The sequence below is a fragment of the Taudactylus pleione genome, unplaced genomic scaffold (assembly GCF_031769625.1).
Source record: "Taudactylus pleione unplaced genomic scaffold, aTauple2 ptg000019l, whole genome shotgun sequence".
NCBI lineage: Eukaryota > Metazoa > Chordata > Amphibia > Anura > Myobatrachidae > Taudactylus > Taudactylus pleione.
In genome coordinates this window covers 38,137,501-38,152,026 of record NW_028284421.1, presented here as the reverse complement: position 1 = coordinate 38,152,026, position 14,526 = coordinate 38,137,501, and positions in this window count along the sequence as shown.

Sequence of the window (14,526 nt, the reverse complement as noted above, 5' to 3'; positions counted from 1 at the left end):
CACCCCCCCACCATGATGCATTACTATTCAACCTCACTGAGCTAATTGTATTGCTCACCACCATCAATTGCTTCTATTCAATGCCACCGTATGCTGAGCCCGATATTGACATTGTACACGTTGTCTGCTGTAATTCATAGATGTCACATCACAAACACGACAGGTACCAGTTTGTGGTACCTGAACCACAAGTACCAGTAAAGTATTTTATTTTGCCACATATTCACCTGGGGAGTGGCAGCCTTTAAGCTCTTTACATGCTGCAGCTTCCCCCGGACTTCTACAGCATCTTCACCTGAAGGACGGTGGCCTTTAAGCTCTTTTGCATGGCCGCCGTCCATCCAGGACTTCCCGGCGTCTTCTTGCTTCAGCTGGTCTTCTCTCCAGCTTCCCGGCCGATGGACTGAGTGGACGGCGCCTCGCGCTGGCTGTATACAAGTCAGCTGAGGGGGCGGGGCGATGACGTCACAAGCCGTGATTGGCTCACGGTGGCCATCTTTGAATTTCAAAATTGGTGCTGAGGTGCCATTTGTGAGAAGGGCACGCATGGTTCTCAATGGTGAGAACAGCTCATTGGCTGAGAGGTGGATGAGCCAATGAGCTGGCCTCTCTCACCCAATAAGCGCTCCGCACCGGTATTTCTGAACTGAAATCCCGGGCGGAGTGGTGATTCGGGTAGTAGTGTTCTCTCAGAACACTACTAATGTACGAGGGTCCGCGTATTTCCGTTTGTTTTTTTTGCCAAGACCCTGAATTGACAGATCCACGCATAGGAGGAGGTGAGTATGGAATTTTTATTACAGGTAATCCATAGGATTATCTACTGGAAAAGAGGACAGACTACAGGGATACTAGGTGAGTATGTGAGATAGTGTGTACATGTGTGTGTGCATGTATGTTATAATAAAATTTTACTTTTCTACAGTGTGTGTGTGTTCTGTGGTTTTTTAATATTGCTTCAGCTGTGGAACTACAGGTACCAGCTGGCCCGTAATGCCCTGCATGTTGATACTTGTGGTTCTCCAAGTACCAGCATGCAGGGTAGGCTTGCTGGGAACTGTAGTTCAACAGCAAAATACAATATTTTAACTCTTTACTTGCACCACACTTTACACAATCAACCCAGCACCCACCGCTCCAGGGGTGCTGGGGATAGCCCCGGGCAATCAGCCTGGGGTACCCTGGAGAGGGGAACCCCTTTATTGGGGGGGTCGCCATCTCTCCAGGGATCCCTGGCCTGGACTGACTAGTAGTCAAGGGTGATGCTTCGGCTGGGGGGCCCGGTGAAAGAGCTCCCCTGGCTTTGGCATCCCCCTTCCCGCTAGAAAGAGTTTGGTGCTGGTTCTGGTAAATACAGGGGGACCCTACGCATTTTTTCCCCTTGTATTTCCAGAACCAGGGCTGGCTCAGAGCCCAGTGCTGGTTGCGCTAAATATGGGGGACTCCTACGTCATTTGTTCCCCATATTTTGGCAACCAGGACTGGTTCTAAAAAGCCTGGTGCTGGTTGTGCTTAATACGGGGGACCCCTACATCTTTTGTCCCCCGTATTTAGCACAACCAATACTGGATCTCCAAAGCCCGGCGCTGGTTGTGTTTTTGGGGGGTGGGGCTACACATTTTTTATATTTTTTTTTAAACACAGAAGCAGGTATCACGGATCTTCCAGATCCGAGCCTGCATCTGTGTGCTGCTACCTCCCCGGGTCCTAACGCCTGCTCCATCGCCGAACGCACTACCATCCCCGGGTCCTGGCCGCAGCTAACGCCCGAGCCTTTCCCCCAGGTCCCACTGCAGCTAACGCCAGCTTCCTTCCCCTGAGCCCAACACCGCTAAAGCCCGACAGTCATCTTTGTACACAGTGCCAGATTAAGGTCCAAATGGGCCTGGAGCTGACATTTTTGAAGGGCCTATTGTATGCTTCCGCAGGAGGCGTGACTAGCACAGTGGGTTGTGACTACAATTGTGGGAGTTTGGTCTGCACATGGATGTGGCTAGCGCCATGGAGGACATAGCTACCGCCTACCGTCAACCACCTCAAACTCTCTCCCCTCTTCGCTTAAATTCTATATTATTGAGCATTAAATATTTTATTTATTAAAGATATACACTATGGCCCTCATTCAGAGCCGCACGTTAACAACAGTACGCTCGTTGCGTTCCGATGTTGACTAACCGCGCATGCGTCGGTGTTACACCGCGCATGCGCGTACGGCAGATTGCGAGCTTTTTTTCTCTCGTTCCTAAAATAGCGTACAGGAAGTGACATGTCAAATGTGATTGACAGAACAGGGCGTTTTTGGGTGTTGACGGGGGTGGAGATGACAAAACGCAGGCGTGGCGAAGCGTTTTTGGGGCGTACATACATTAGCAGATGCGAACGTCAAATGTGTTCGGACCGTCTCATACGTCACTGAAACATCCGCTTTCCCTTCAAAATGCTCGCACAGCTTAGGGTCAGGATTACTCGACCACATTGGCGATGGCCTTCTCCTCCGTCCCGGGACTCCACGATGGTGCTGCGATTAATCGTGGCTGGTCAGTAAAGTAATTAGTGTTGGATTGAAATCCGGCTTGGTATGTGTTTGGAAAGCAGTTTATTGGGATAGCACAAAAGCGTACGCAGGTGGAAATCAGAGCTGCTAATGTCATGATTACATAATCAATTAGCGTACATTTTTGGGCTTTTATTTTGGCCACAATTTGGTGGTTATGGCCTATTGTAAAAATAATGTCATCATCTTTTAATTAGCTCCCCTTTTTTTTGGTTTACTGTGGAATTTGCATCGCTATGTGTTTTTTTAAACGTTCCTTAAAGAGGCCTTTTTTTTAACAAAAGAGGGTCAGTTTTTGCGTTTAAGGCCAGGATTAAATGTAACCCATTTGTACAATAATGTCACAATACAATGTCTGTTTTTTTTTTTAAATTTATTGTTTACACACAAACAAATTGGCATAATATTGTATTGCCTTTTTTTGTGGCCAAGATATTTGATCAAAAAAAAAAAAAAACATAACTACTAACATAATCGTAAATACAAAATTTAAAAACATTTCACAAGAAAGGAGAGGGAAGTTTTGACCAGAAAGGAATATGAGCCAAGCACAGAAGGAAAGTGGGAAAAGTCGCCATTGCTGTCACCGTTTTCTCGCCCGTTTGGCTGGGTGAGGGTGGGCGCCAGACCGGGTCCGGGATGCCATCGGGCTGGCCTGTCCAGAGGCAGATGTTGTGGCCTCTGGACTAGGCACAGGGCTAGGCACATTTGGAGGATTGCCTGATGTTGTGCCAGAGGTGGAGGATCTGGATGTTCCGGCAGGAAGGGAGGTCGGCTCCACCATGTGCTGGCGAACGAGCTGCTCCAGGGCATCGGCGATGCGGATGTTGGCCCTGGTATTTTCCGCCAGGGCCTGAGCAATGGTCACGTTGGCCGCAGCATTTTGCTCCAGGGCCTCAGCCACCCGTATCAGACTGGCGTCCATCCTCTGCAGAATCTCCGTATGGCAATCCGATTTAAAATTGAGTTCTGTGAGGAGGCCCACTGCCTGCGAGGGGGCACGCCCTGGACTGGCTTCTGCAGGGTCCTCAGCCGGATGTACTGGTTCCTCCCCTGCAGAGTCAGCAGAAATTCTGCGGCCAAGGCTCCCCTCTGGAGCAGACTCATCCGCCTCTGTCTCTGTTAGGAAATTGGAGAAAAGACTCACATTAGAATCTACATATTGGCACAATAGCATTTCTGAGTTGGTGACATCACAAGACTTACCTTGGCCAACATGAGGAGCCGCAAAGTCTGGCATGTCCGTATCCATGTTGGACACGCCAAACACCTCCACAGCCTGCACACACCCCTGTGCCATCTCTTCTAAGTCTGTCAACTCCAATGACACAGGGGTGGGACCCCCACCTGTCCCCCTTGCATGCCTAGCCCTGTCGGCAAGTTTTTGCTTTAGACGATATTTGAAGTCTGCCCATCTGTGGAATGAATTTGGAACCATTATCCTTTTTTTAACAATGGGGTTTGTTTATAGGATGGGAAAGTGTTTACTTACCGCCGTTTGACATCCCGGGCTAGACGGACATAATCACCCACCCTATTGACAGCAACGGCGACCTCCTCCCACATTCTCCACTTCTGGCTTTGGCTCATATTCCTGGCTGCCTGGGGCAGGATGTCAACGCACTTCTGGATCAAAACCTCCATCTCCTTGCTTGTGAAATGTGGCTGCCTTTTTTTTTTTGCAGCTTTGGCGGGTTGACTGGGGCCAGCAGTCTCTTCCATGTCATCCTCCTCACCTATTTGGGTAAATATGCAGATTTAGCCACTTCACAACTTGCACAATATTATGTTTTAAAATACTCATTGACACAAAATGCATGAAGGCCTTACCGCCGCAATTTTGACCATTGTTTCCCTGGTTTGAAGCCATGTCTCTGCTTCCAGCATGAAATCATCCAGAAATTCTATGTGATTTCGTGACGTATTTATACATGCGTCGTTAGTTTGCGGCCGCATCATTGATTGTGCGTCCCTATGATTCATCCTTAATTTGTGCGGGAAAATAAACACTATTTATGGCTTGGTGTGTGTGGATTCGAGGTGGGGTTGTTGGAGTGTTGTCGGTGAAGTGGTTTGGATTTGGTTGGTTGGTTGCGTTTGGAGGATTTTGGAGAGTTGTTTTTTTGTTTGTTTTTGCTACATTTCTTTGGTTTTTCCGTTCGCATTTTTTTCATTTTTTCAACATCCTTTCCTGATTTGGTAAGTTTTGTGCATTCAAATTTGTGGCCAATTGTTGTATTCTTCTGTTTTGTGGTTAGTTAATTTGTTTAACACTCATTTCATCTTTTTTAGTTTTTTTTTGTTTTCGGACCCAAAGAAGTTTTTTGAGGACATCTTATATATTCGAGTTGGGTAAGTCCATTTTTTGTCTTGCATTTGCGAATGAATTACGGCATTTTTGACTGTTGGTGTAGTGACTTGCATTTGCGAATAATTTACCGCATTTTGGACTGTTGGTGTAGTGACTTGCATTTGCGAATAATTTACCGCATTTTGGACTGTTGGTGTAGTGACTTGCATTTGCGAATAATTTACCGCATTTTGGACTGTTGGTGTAGTGACTTGCATTTGCGAATAATTTACCGCATTTTGGACTGTTGGTGTAGTGACTTGCATTTGCGAATAATTTACCGCATTTTGGACGGCTTATTCATCATATAATCCAGTTTTGCTTTTCCCTTTTCCATTTTTTGGGTCCATTTGAACCCTATTTGACGTACGGTGTGCAATGTAGTTTTCATCGATGGCCAAATGTGTTTTTCCGTTATTTTCTGTGTTGGCTTGCAACAATTTTTTACCTAAAAAAAAACCCTTTAAATTTTTGACGTCTCATTGTTGCCTTTTTTACAGTTTATACATATCATGACAATACCCCGGCATGTAAGCAGCTATGGATGGTATCAGAAAGCTAAGTTGTTTTTTCTTACTATTGGGGTGGGTCAAAAGCCTTACATTGTAAACTTTGAATTTCAGATAGATCTGGGGCGAATTGTTCTGGCCCTGCTCCCGGAAGACGACCAACCTCAAACTCGTCCCAGGCGTAGGCATCGTAGGCATGCAAGGCCCCAGATATTTCGAACACGTGTCACCCTTTTTGGAATGCCCGATGATGAGGTTTTAAGACGCTACCGTCTACCTCCCAAAATCATCATAGACACTCTCTCATTAATAGAAAGTGATCTTGAGCGGCAAATTGACAGTCCAACAGCAATACCACCACTGACGCAATTTATGGCGGTGTTACATTTCTGTGCCTCAGGATCGTTTCAAACAACGGTCGGAATAGTGGCGGGCATCTCCCAATCCTCCTTTTCCCGGATCCTGAGGGCAGTGATGGAGGCACTTTTCAAGCACCTCCATCATTTTATTCAAATGCCTTTGGATATGGGTGCCCTTAGTGTGGCCAAGGCCAATTTTTACCAAATAGCTGGCTTCCCACACATCATAGGGGTTGTGGATGGTACTCACATACCACTTCAGCCTCCAGCACGGCTGGAGGCCATATTTAGAAACAGGAAACACTATCACTCCCTGAATGTAATGGTGGTATGTGATGCCTCCCTCCAGATCCTGTCCCTGAATGCTAAATTACCCGGAAGTGCTCATGACTCCTTCGTCATCCGGCAATCAGGGATATGGCAGAAATTAACCAACCTACAAGCTGGTGATGCGTGGCTTCTGGGTAAGTGGAGACCTTTAGTACATAACAATGTTAAGCTTGATACACAGTGTTCCTGATGTGGTCTATTTTTGTTCACAGGAGACAGTGGATACCCTTGCATGTCCTGGCTGCTCACTCCTTATTTGGCTCCCACACCAGGGCCACAAAGTGCGTATAATTCCGCACTTACAGCCACCAGGCAAGTGGTGGAGCGCTGTATCGGCCTTTTAAAAGGCCGATTCAGATGCCTCCACCGCTCTGGTGGCGAGCTCATGTATGTGCCGGATATGGTGTCTAAAATTGTGGTCCTGTGTGGGATATTTCACAACATTGCCATAAGGAGTGGTGTCCCAATGCAGCCAGAGGATGCCTTACCTGAGGATGGCCCCCCCGAGGTTGGTCGAAGGTCAGTATGTGGGGGGGCCATACGCGATGATGTGGTGGCCAGATTTTTTAGGTAAGTTTGTTCAAAACTCCAGTGTTTATACCTAATGTTTTTTTTTTTTTTGGCAAACATCTAATTAATTTTTAATTTTCTCACCATCTTCTGTTTGTTCACATAATCTTTGGCACTCCAACGCTCACTACTTCCTGCTACCCTTACCAAACCTGGATCTGGTCCTTTTGGGCATATATTCTGGAACCCATATCGCAACGCCATGTTTGTGGAATCATGTTGGCATGGTCCTTCGTCAACCAGTTCTTGATTTTGTGTTTTTATTTATTTTTTTCTTGGTATGTGTTGTATTTGAATTTATCACTGTGTATTTTTTTTGGGAGTGACCACTTTGTTTTCTCTGTTATGTGGTGAATAAATGTTTGAAGAGTGAAATGGTCTTCCTTTTTTGGGACGTTAACAGCAAGTGTAACCAGGTTAACACAAGTTACATTTGACTAAGGGGTAAACCAGTACTGACGCCAGATGAGCAAAACTGAAATATGTTTTCAGCTTTCCAATCCACACCAAAAGGAAGCCTGGCCCAACCTTGGGATTTGTAAGATTGGCCTAAGCAGCTTGCGCACCAAGTAGGAACCTGGAAAATGTAGAAATCTGAAATTGACACTACACCCAAAAAGGGAAATTACATTGTTACTGTTATGTGTTTCTGGTGTCTGTTTGACATACAAAGACAAAACACAATCTAACTTTTAAAAAAGGGAAATCCTTGCAGGAACTTATGTCAGGCTAAACTATCTTGGTTTTGGTTTTTAAAAATGAGCCACAACGTATATTTGTCTTTAAAATTTTATTGGGAAAATACAACAAAAAAAAAAAAACTAATGCCGAAGGAGGCCAGACAGCCGGTCGAGGGCCACCAGAAGGCCGATTACATGGTGGCGCATCTGCCCCACAACATCCGCCACCTCTTGCCGACGCCTCTGTTCCTCTGTGGGTGAGAAAAGTGTGTGGGTTAATACAACAATAGGGACTCCACAGAAAAACATTAATTAAAAAACAAATCACTCCTAAACCCAAAAACATAAATAAAAAGTGTGGGCTGGCAAAAATACAAGGCCTAGGTACAAATTCCCACAGGTATGATATGTGTATGCTTAAATCACCAGGAAGAGGTAAAGGCAAACCTTCACAATCAACAAAAGTCAAGCCACAAAAACACGAAGAAAGGCACGACACATGATTACATACAAACAGTTTGTGCTTTAAAAAAAAATAATAAAAAACATACCGGGAAACAAATCGGGAGCTCCGGCAAAACCTCCATGATCCTCCTCGGAGGATCCGTCATTCCCCAAAGAATGGGGCGGAGTTATGCTGGACTCCGGGGAGGGGGTAATTGGAAGAGGGGTGGGTGGAGGAGAGGGGGAAGTGGGACGGAGGGGAAGGAGTCCCGACATTTCCGGGAGAGGGTCTGGGAAGGATGGGGAGGAGTGGGGAATAGGCGAAAGATTTGGGGTGGAGTGTTGGCTGGGGGTTGGGGAGAGTGGGCGGGAACGCCGACGTTGACGGCGGAGTCTTGGCTGTCCCCCTAAAATATGTCAAATAAATTGCGTTTAGTTTATGGACAAATCCGGCCAAACAAACAAACAAAAAAAAAAAAAAAAAAAAAATAGCAGTAGAATTAAAAATTCATAAAAAGAGGGAAAACATGCAGACGCAGATATGAGTACAAATAATAAATAGAACAGACAGGAAAACATGCAGACGCAGATATGAGTACAAATAATAAATAGAACAGACAGGAAAACATGCAGACGCAGATATGAGTACAAATAATAAATAGAACAGACAGGAAAACATGCAGACGCAGATATGAGTACAAATAATAAATAGAACAGACAGGAAAACATGCAGACGCAGATATGAGTACAAATAATAAATAGAACAGACAGGAAAACATGCACACGCAGATATGAGTACAAATAATAAATAGAACAAACATGAAAACATGCACACGCAGTTTGCCCCACAAACACAAACATTAAAACCACAATACATAACACTTACTTGCCAGGATCTGCATGCGAAAGCATGCCAGCAAGCGGGGCGTTCGCCGTTGCAGGTCGGACCACCTGCGCTCCAGCTGCCCGATGTTGCGGCGTGATCCAAAGGACCGCAGGCGGGACCGTACCTCCGCATACGCGGAGCGCTTCTGCCGGTTGGTCATGGGTTCTGGCTGGCTGGTGATCCGGCGATCCATGACCTCCGTAAGCACCAGCAGCTCACGCCTGGTGAATGCGGAGGCTCTCATGATGGCAATGGTGTTTTTCTTAAAAATCATTTTTGATAAAGTGTGTAAAAATTTTCTGATTGGCTAATGTATTTTGGAAATTAACAGGAGCAATTTTATTGGTTAGTGTATGAGTCATGTGTTCGACAGGGCCAGAAATCTCTGGAGAGTTATGATAGGCTTGATGCAGTGACATGCGTAAGCAAATTTAAATAAAGAAATGAACCCAGGGAAATATGCGGGGATACACAGCAATAGTACAATTGTTTAATTGTGGTTCACATGTTTTTTAAACAATACAAGCGAATGTTTCATCCGTACGTATTCTGCGGGTAAACACAAACACAGACAAGAGTAAAGTTTCTTGCATTGTGTTGAAAAAAAAACAACAATTAAGCTAATTGATACATTGATTGGCATGATATGATTGATGGAGGTAGGCAGAATAAAGGAGCAGGTAATCGACATCTGACAAGGCCACTTCCTGTTTATACTTGTGCGTGCGTTCCTTTCAAGCCATTTCGGGGATGTACGCTCGCTATTTCGTACGCTCGTTAGTTAGAGGAGGGGTCGTCAGAGTTTAGGGAGGAATTTTAGATGCGAACGAAAATACGAGCGAGCCATTGAATTTAAATATTTTTGTACGTACGCCTAACGTACGTGCGCCCGCTTGCGAGTGGGTCTGAATGAGGGCCTATATACTGCATATCTGTTTGCAGTGTAGTTTAGGACATAACAGTAAATCATACACAGAGACTGTATACATCAGAGATGCAGGGCAGAGGACAGTGAGGGGGGACGATTGGATGGCCCCTGCTGGGAGATAAGACACTTGTGATTTAATTCCTGTTTATATCACCTCCCAAAAGCAAAATAGCACCAAAGCAATGCACATACCTGCCGCCACCAAAACTCACTTATACCCTTTCAACTCAACACACTGAAGATGCTAAAATGATCACCCTCAGTATTTTTAGTAGTGACTCCAACGCATACTATGCCACACAGTAGTGCCCATTCATACACATCATGCCACATATTGGTGTCCTCAGTACACATTTTGAACAGGATTTAGGGCCGCACGCAATGCAGATGTTGACGTAGTTAAGAAATTTTTGGCAACTATGCATGCCCTATCATTTCTTAAAACCACTATGGCGCATGCATTACAGAGTGTATACACAAGGGCGCTTTTGTGAAAGAGACACATGGTATCGGAAATGCTGTGGAAAAGTGATGGACGCTCCGGGGCGGTGGCACGTAAAAATGGGCGCGTATAATGACAGTGGTGCGGGCGTATCAATGCAAGTGGCTGCGTTCCTACACATAGGAGTCCATAGCCAGACAGACTCTGCAGGTGCCATAGGGCTGGTGAAAGTTTGGATGGTGTGACCGATGGTGGTGTACAAGGATGCACCAATCAGTATTACTGCGTGCACAGTCGCTAAAAGTGGATGTCTCAGTCCATTATTTTACATCCCAGCGCCCCGATACACATTATACCACACTATAGTGCCCTCCTGATACACATGGTATGGTAGTACGGATTGCGCAAGAAAGGGGAGGTCAGCAGAGAGGGGGCAAGGCTGGGCGGGGGACGGAGACAGGTTCCTGGCTAAACTAGTGTCTTACATATACAATGTGCATATATATATATATATATATATATAGATCCAAAAAAAGGCGTCACTCGGAGACTTGAAATGCAGGTGAAAATTCAGTTTTAATGGTCGACGTTTCGGAGGACAAGCCCCCTTTCTCAAGACACTGACATACAAACATACAATAAGAACAAAGACAAATAAATACCTTACAGACATCATAGACACACCTCCCCGTGAACAAGGACGCTGCGCGCACTTCCGGGTGAACGGACGGACACACACGTGGACAAGTCACGTGTATCTGCATACGTCACCAGAAGGCGCCCAGACATCCCCAACAACAGCCTATGCCGCTGTTGCGCTGCAACCATGGCAACCAGTAACCACAAGGATACCAGGGCACGCAGACAGCAACACCAGCCTATTAGGAAACATAGAAATATAAAAACATAGCGCGAACAACATGAACACCATATAAGTAATACTGTGCACTATAATGACAAATAATATTAACAAAAGAAAGGAAAAATACTATTACAGCCATTCGGACAACTAAGCAATGGTATAATCCCTGCTAACAAAACAGCCAATTTTTGTTACATTTGTTAAAGCTGTTAGTAAAATGTACATGATAAATAATGTAAAATTGCAGCAAATTCTCACCCCTTTTAAACAAGATATATCTTATATCCTATAACAAATATCGCCCCAGGATGGTCACAGGCAAGATCCATAGTAACTTGCTATATAATTAAAGAAAACTACTCAGTACCAATGATTCATTTAGTCCCCTAGGGACAACCGTGTCAAGCAAAAAAATCCATTTGGATTCAAGTTGCAACAGACGCTTAGATCTGTTGCCTCCTCGTAATGACAACGGGACGTGGTCAATAATACGATATCGAATCGTGGCCACCCCATGCTTAGCCTGGGCAAAATGACGAGCCACAGGTTGCTCACTAGAGCCAATTGAAATAGCCGCCCTAATGGCGGATCGATGTTGAGCCATGCGCTCCTTTTTTGGATCTGTATCTGGGACACTGTGTTGGCACCCTATAGGAAGGCACCGGAGCAATTCAAATGGTATGCATCATTTATTGAGTGCCGGTCTGTGGATCTGTATGTAGGTGTACCCACTGCCATTTGTGTGTGTACACGGGACAAGGCACCAAGAAATTTATTTTTTGACCTATACTGACTTTTTAGTTTGCACCATATTTTGCTTACAGCTTTTTTGCACTTAAGTGTTACGTTTGGCACTATATATATATTTTTTTTGCTGTGCTTTTGCTGTTGTTTCGCTGTTTGGATAATCAGGATGTCTACAGCTAACTCGGATGCGGCAGAGGCTGCGTTACAATTATTACAACTTGATACGGGAGAGACTTTTAGTTTTTCTGACGTTGAGGCTGAATCAATATTATTTAAAGAGAAATTGCCGGATGACAGTAATGGTGCTTCTCTGTCTGAGTTACATAGGGATTTATTGAGACTGAAAAAGAAGGAATTAGATTTTTTCTATCATGCCAGCACATTATCTGACTATTATAAAGATAAACATATTCCACGAGGCTTCCGTATACACAATTTGCCAACTATTGGCAGATATAGCATTCCATTTTGCAAAAAATGGATTGCTATATTAAATAAATGCTCTATGGACTTAATCCTGCTTGTTATCGAGGAGTCATCCCGTGAACTAAATCTTACACGAGATAAAATTAAGTACTTTGAGACCTTGCATATGCCGTCTTTTGCAGATGATAAAGAAATTAACTGGTTGGATAAAATGAAACATCAGGTGGATCAGTACCGCCGTGATCTTGTCCAATACAAAAAGCAAAAACGAGAGAAGGTCCGACAGGATTATGATCAACATAAGGTGTACGGGTGGCTGAATAGTGGATTTAAATCTAACCCTGCCGTGTTTTATAAACAGCGGAGATTACCATCTAGTTACTATGGCAACTCAAGTACCTCAGCAAGTGATAATGAAAGCTGGGCTGCTCCAGTTAGTTCTAAGGGTAACACACAGATCCCTTTAGGGGTCGATACACGTGCTTGGCGAGCAGGTACAAGACCCAACCCACGAGAAGGGGTGGGCAGACAAAAAGGCAGAATAAATACCAAACCGCCAAGAGGAAGGAAGATGTAATCTTTAATTTGTCATCGACCCCTCTTAATGATTCTGAAATCTCTGTGTTAAGCAAAGGATTGTCTTTTGTTCCAACTAACCAGCATGACGAGTTTCAGTGGAAAATTGACACCTTTAAATTGCAACGTACTTTGAAATTGAAGGAATATTTTGGTAAAAGAAATACTAATTCCAGTGTGAATTCGGAGCCAGTTGTTCCATCACAATTACGTAAGATTGCTTCTCGTTCACAGTTTGAACCTCAATCCTTCAATGCGTCCATAAAAACTTTTACGAGACTTTTGGAACAGAGTACTTCAGATGCAGCTCCATTTGTGTATTCTAATTTAACAAAGGATGAATATAATTCCTTGATCTCTCTCAGTAAAAGGAGGGATATCATCATCCGTGGAGCGGACAAGGGAGGGTCTATTGTGGTAATGGACTTACAGATGTATAAAGATGAATGTAGCCGTTTGCTTTCTGATAAGTTGACATATGGTGCTCTTTCGTCTGATCCCACTGTATTGTTTAAAAAAGAGTTGGATTTCATTCTGTCTGATGCTCTGTCTATGAGATTGATTTCTGAAACTATATTTAATTCATTAATTGTTGAACACCCGATCGTCCCGGTGTTCTACACGATCCCTAAAGTACATAAAAATGCACAGAGTCCCCCGGGCAGACCTATCATCTCTGCCCGTGGGTCTCTGTGCCAACCCATTTCCATTTTTTTGGATGTATTTTTGCAACCATGTATTCAGAATCTAGAGTCTTATTTGAGAGATACTTCAGCTTTGTTGCTTAAATTATCATCGATTGAACGGGTACCAGATAATTGTTTCTTGTGCAGTATAGACGTCGCAAGCCTTTACACATGTATTCCACATGGTGAGGGACTTGCGGCGGTTAAACAACTGATTACCAATAATGCACTATATGAGGGCCCAAGTGTGCCGTTGTTTTTGAGTCTATTAGAGTTTACTCTTTTACATAATTATTTTTTGCATGATGGGTGTTTCTTTGTCCAGTTGGCTGGGTGTGCGATGGGGTCCTGTGTGGCCCCATCGTACGCCAATGCCTACATGCATCAGGTTGAACAGCAGCTCTTCTTCACTGATCCCAGTGTTACTCAGCATGTGTTTCTCTACCTTCGTTATATTGACGATATACTCATTTTCTGGACTGGGACGGAACAAATGTTTAATGATTTGATCCAGACACACAATTCGTCTGATGTGGCTGCTAAATTGACGTATAATATCAATCTCCATGAGATTACTTTCCTTGATGTCAGGATTGAATCTGTTTCTGGTCAATTACAGACATCATTACACGTCAAACCCACAGATCGCAATACTATTCTGCGACATAATAGTTTCCATCCTATTTCAACCTTAAACAGTTTGCCATACTCACAGATGCTCCGAGTATGTAGGATCACCAGTGAGAGTGGTGAGCTACACCGACAACTCGATGTTATGGTAAAAAAATTTATTGACAGAGGGTACCAACTCAATGAGCTACTTCAGGCCAAAAACAAAGCTTTAAAAATCAGTCGCAATGAATTGTTGCACTCTAGTTCTAAAAAATCTGATCAGAATGTGATCACATGGGTCAATAGATACAGCACGAGCAGTAGGTTCAGTAACAAAAAAGTCAAACAATTGTGGCCTCTGGTCCAATCGGATCCTGAGTTGCCTTTTTTGACCAATACTAGAATTCGCCCGTGTTATAGCAGGGGCCGTAATTTGAAGGATTTTCTAGTAAAAACTGACATTACTGGTTTCTCTAGAGATACTCCGGTACATTTTTTGCAACGAAAACATGGTTGCTATAAATGCACGGGATGCCTAACCTGTAGGTATATGGTTGCGGGCAAT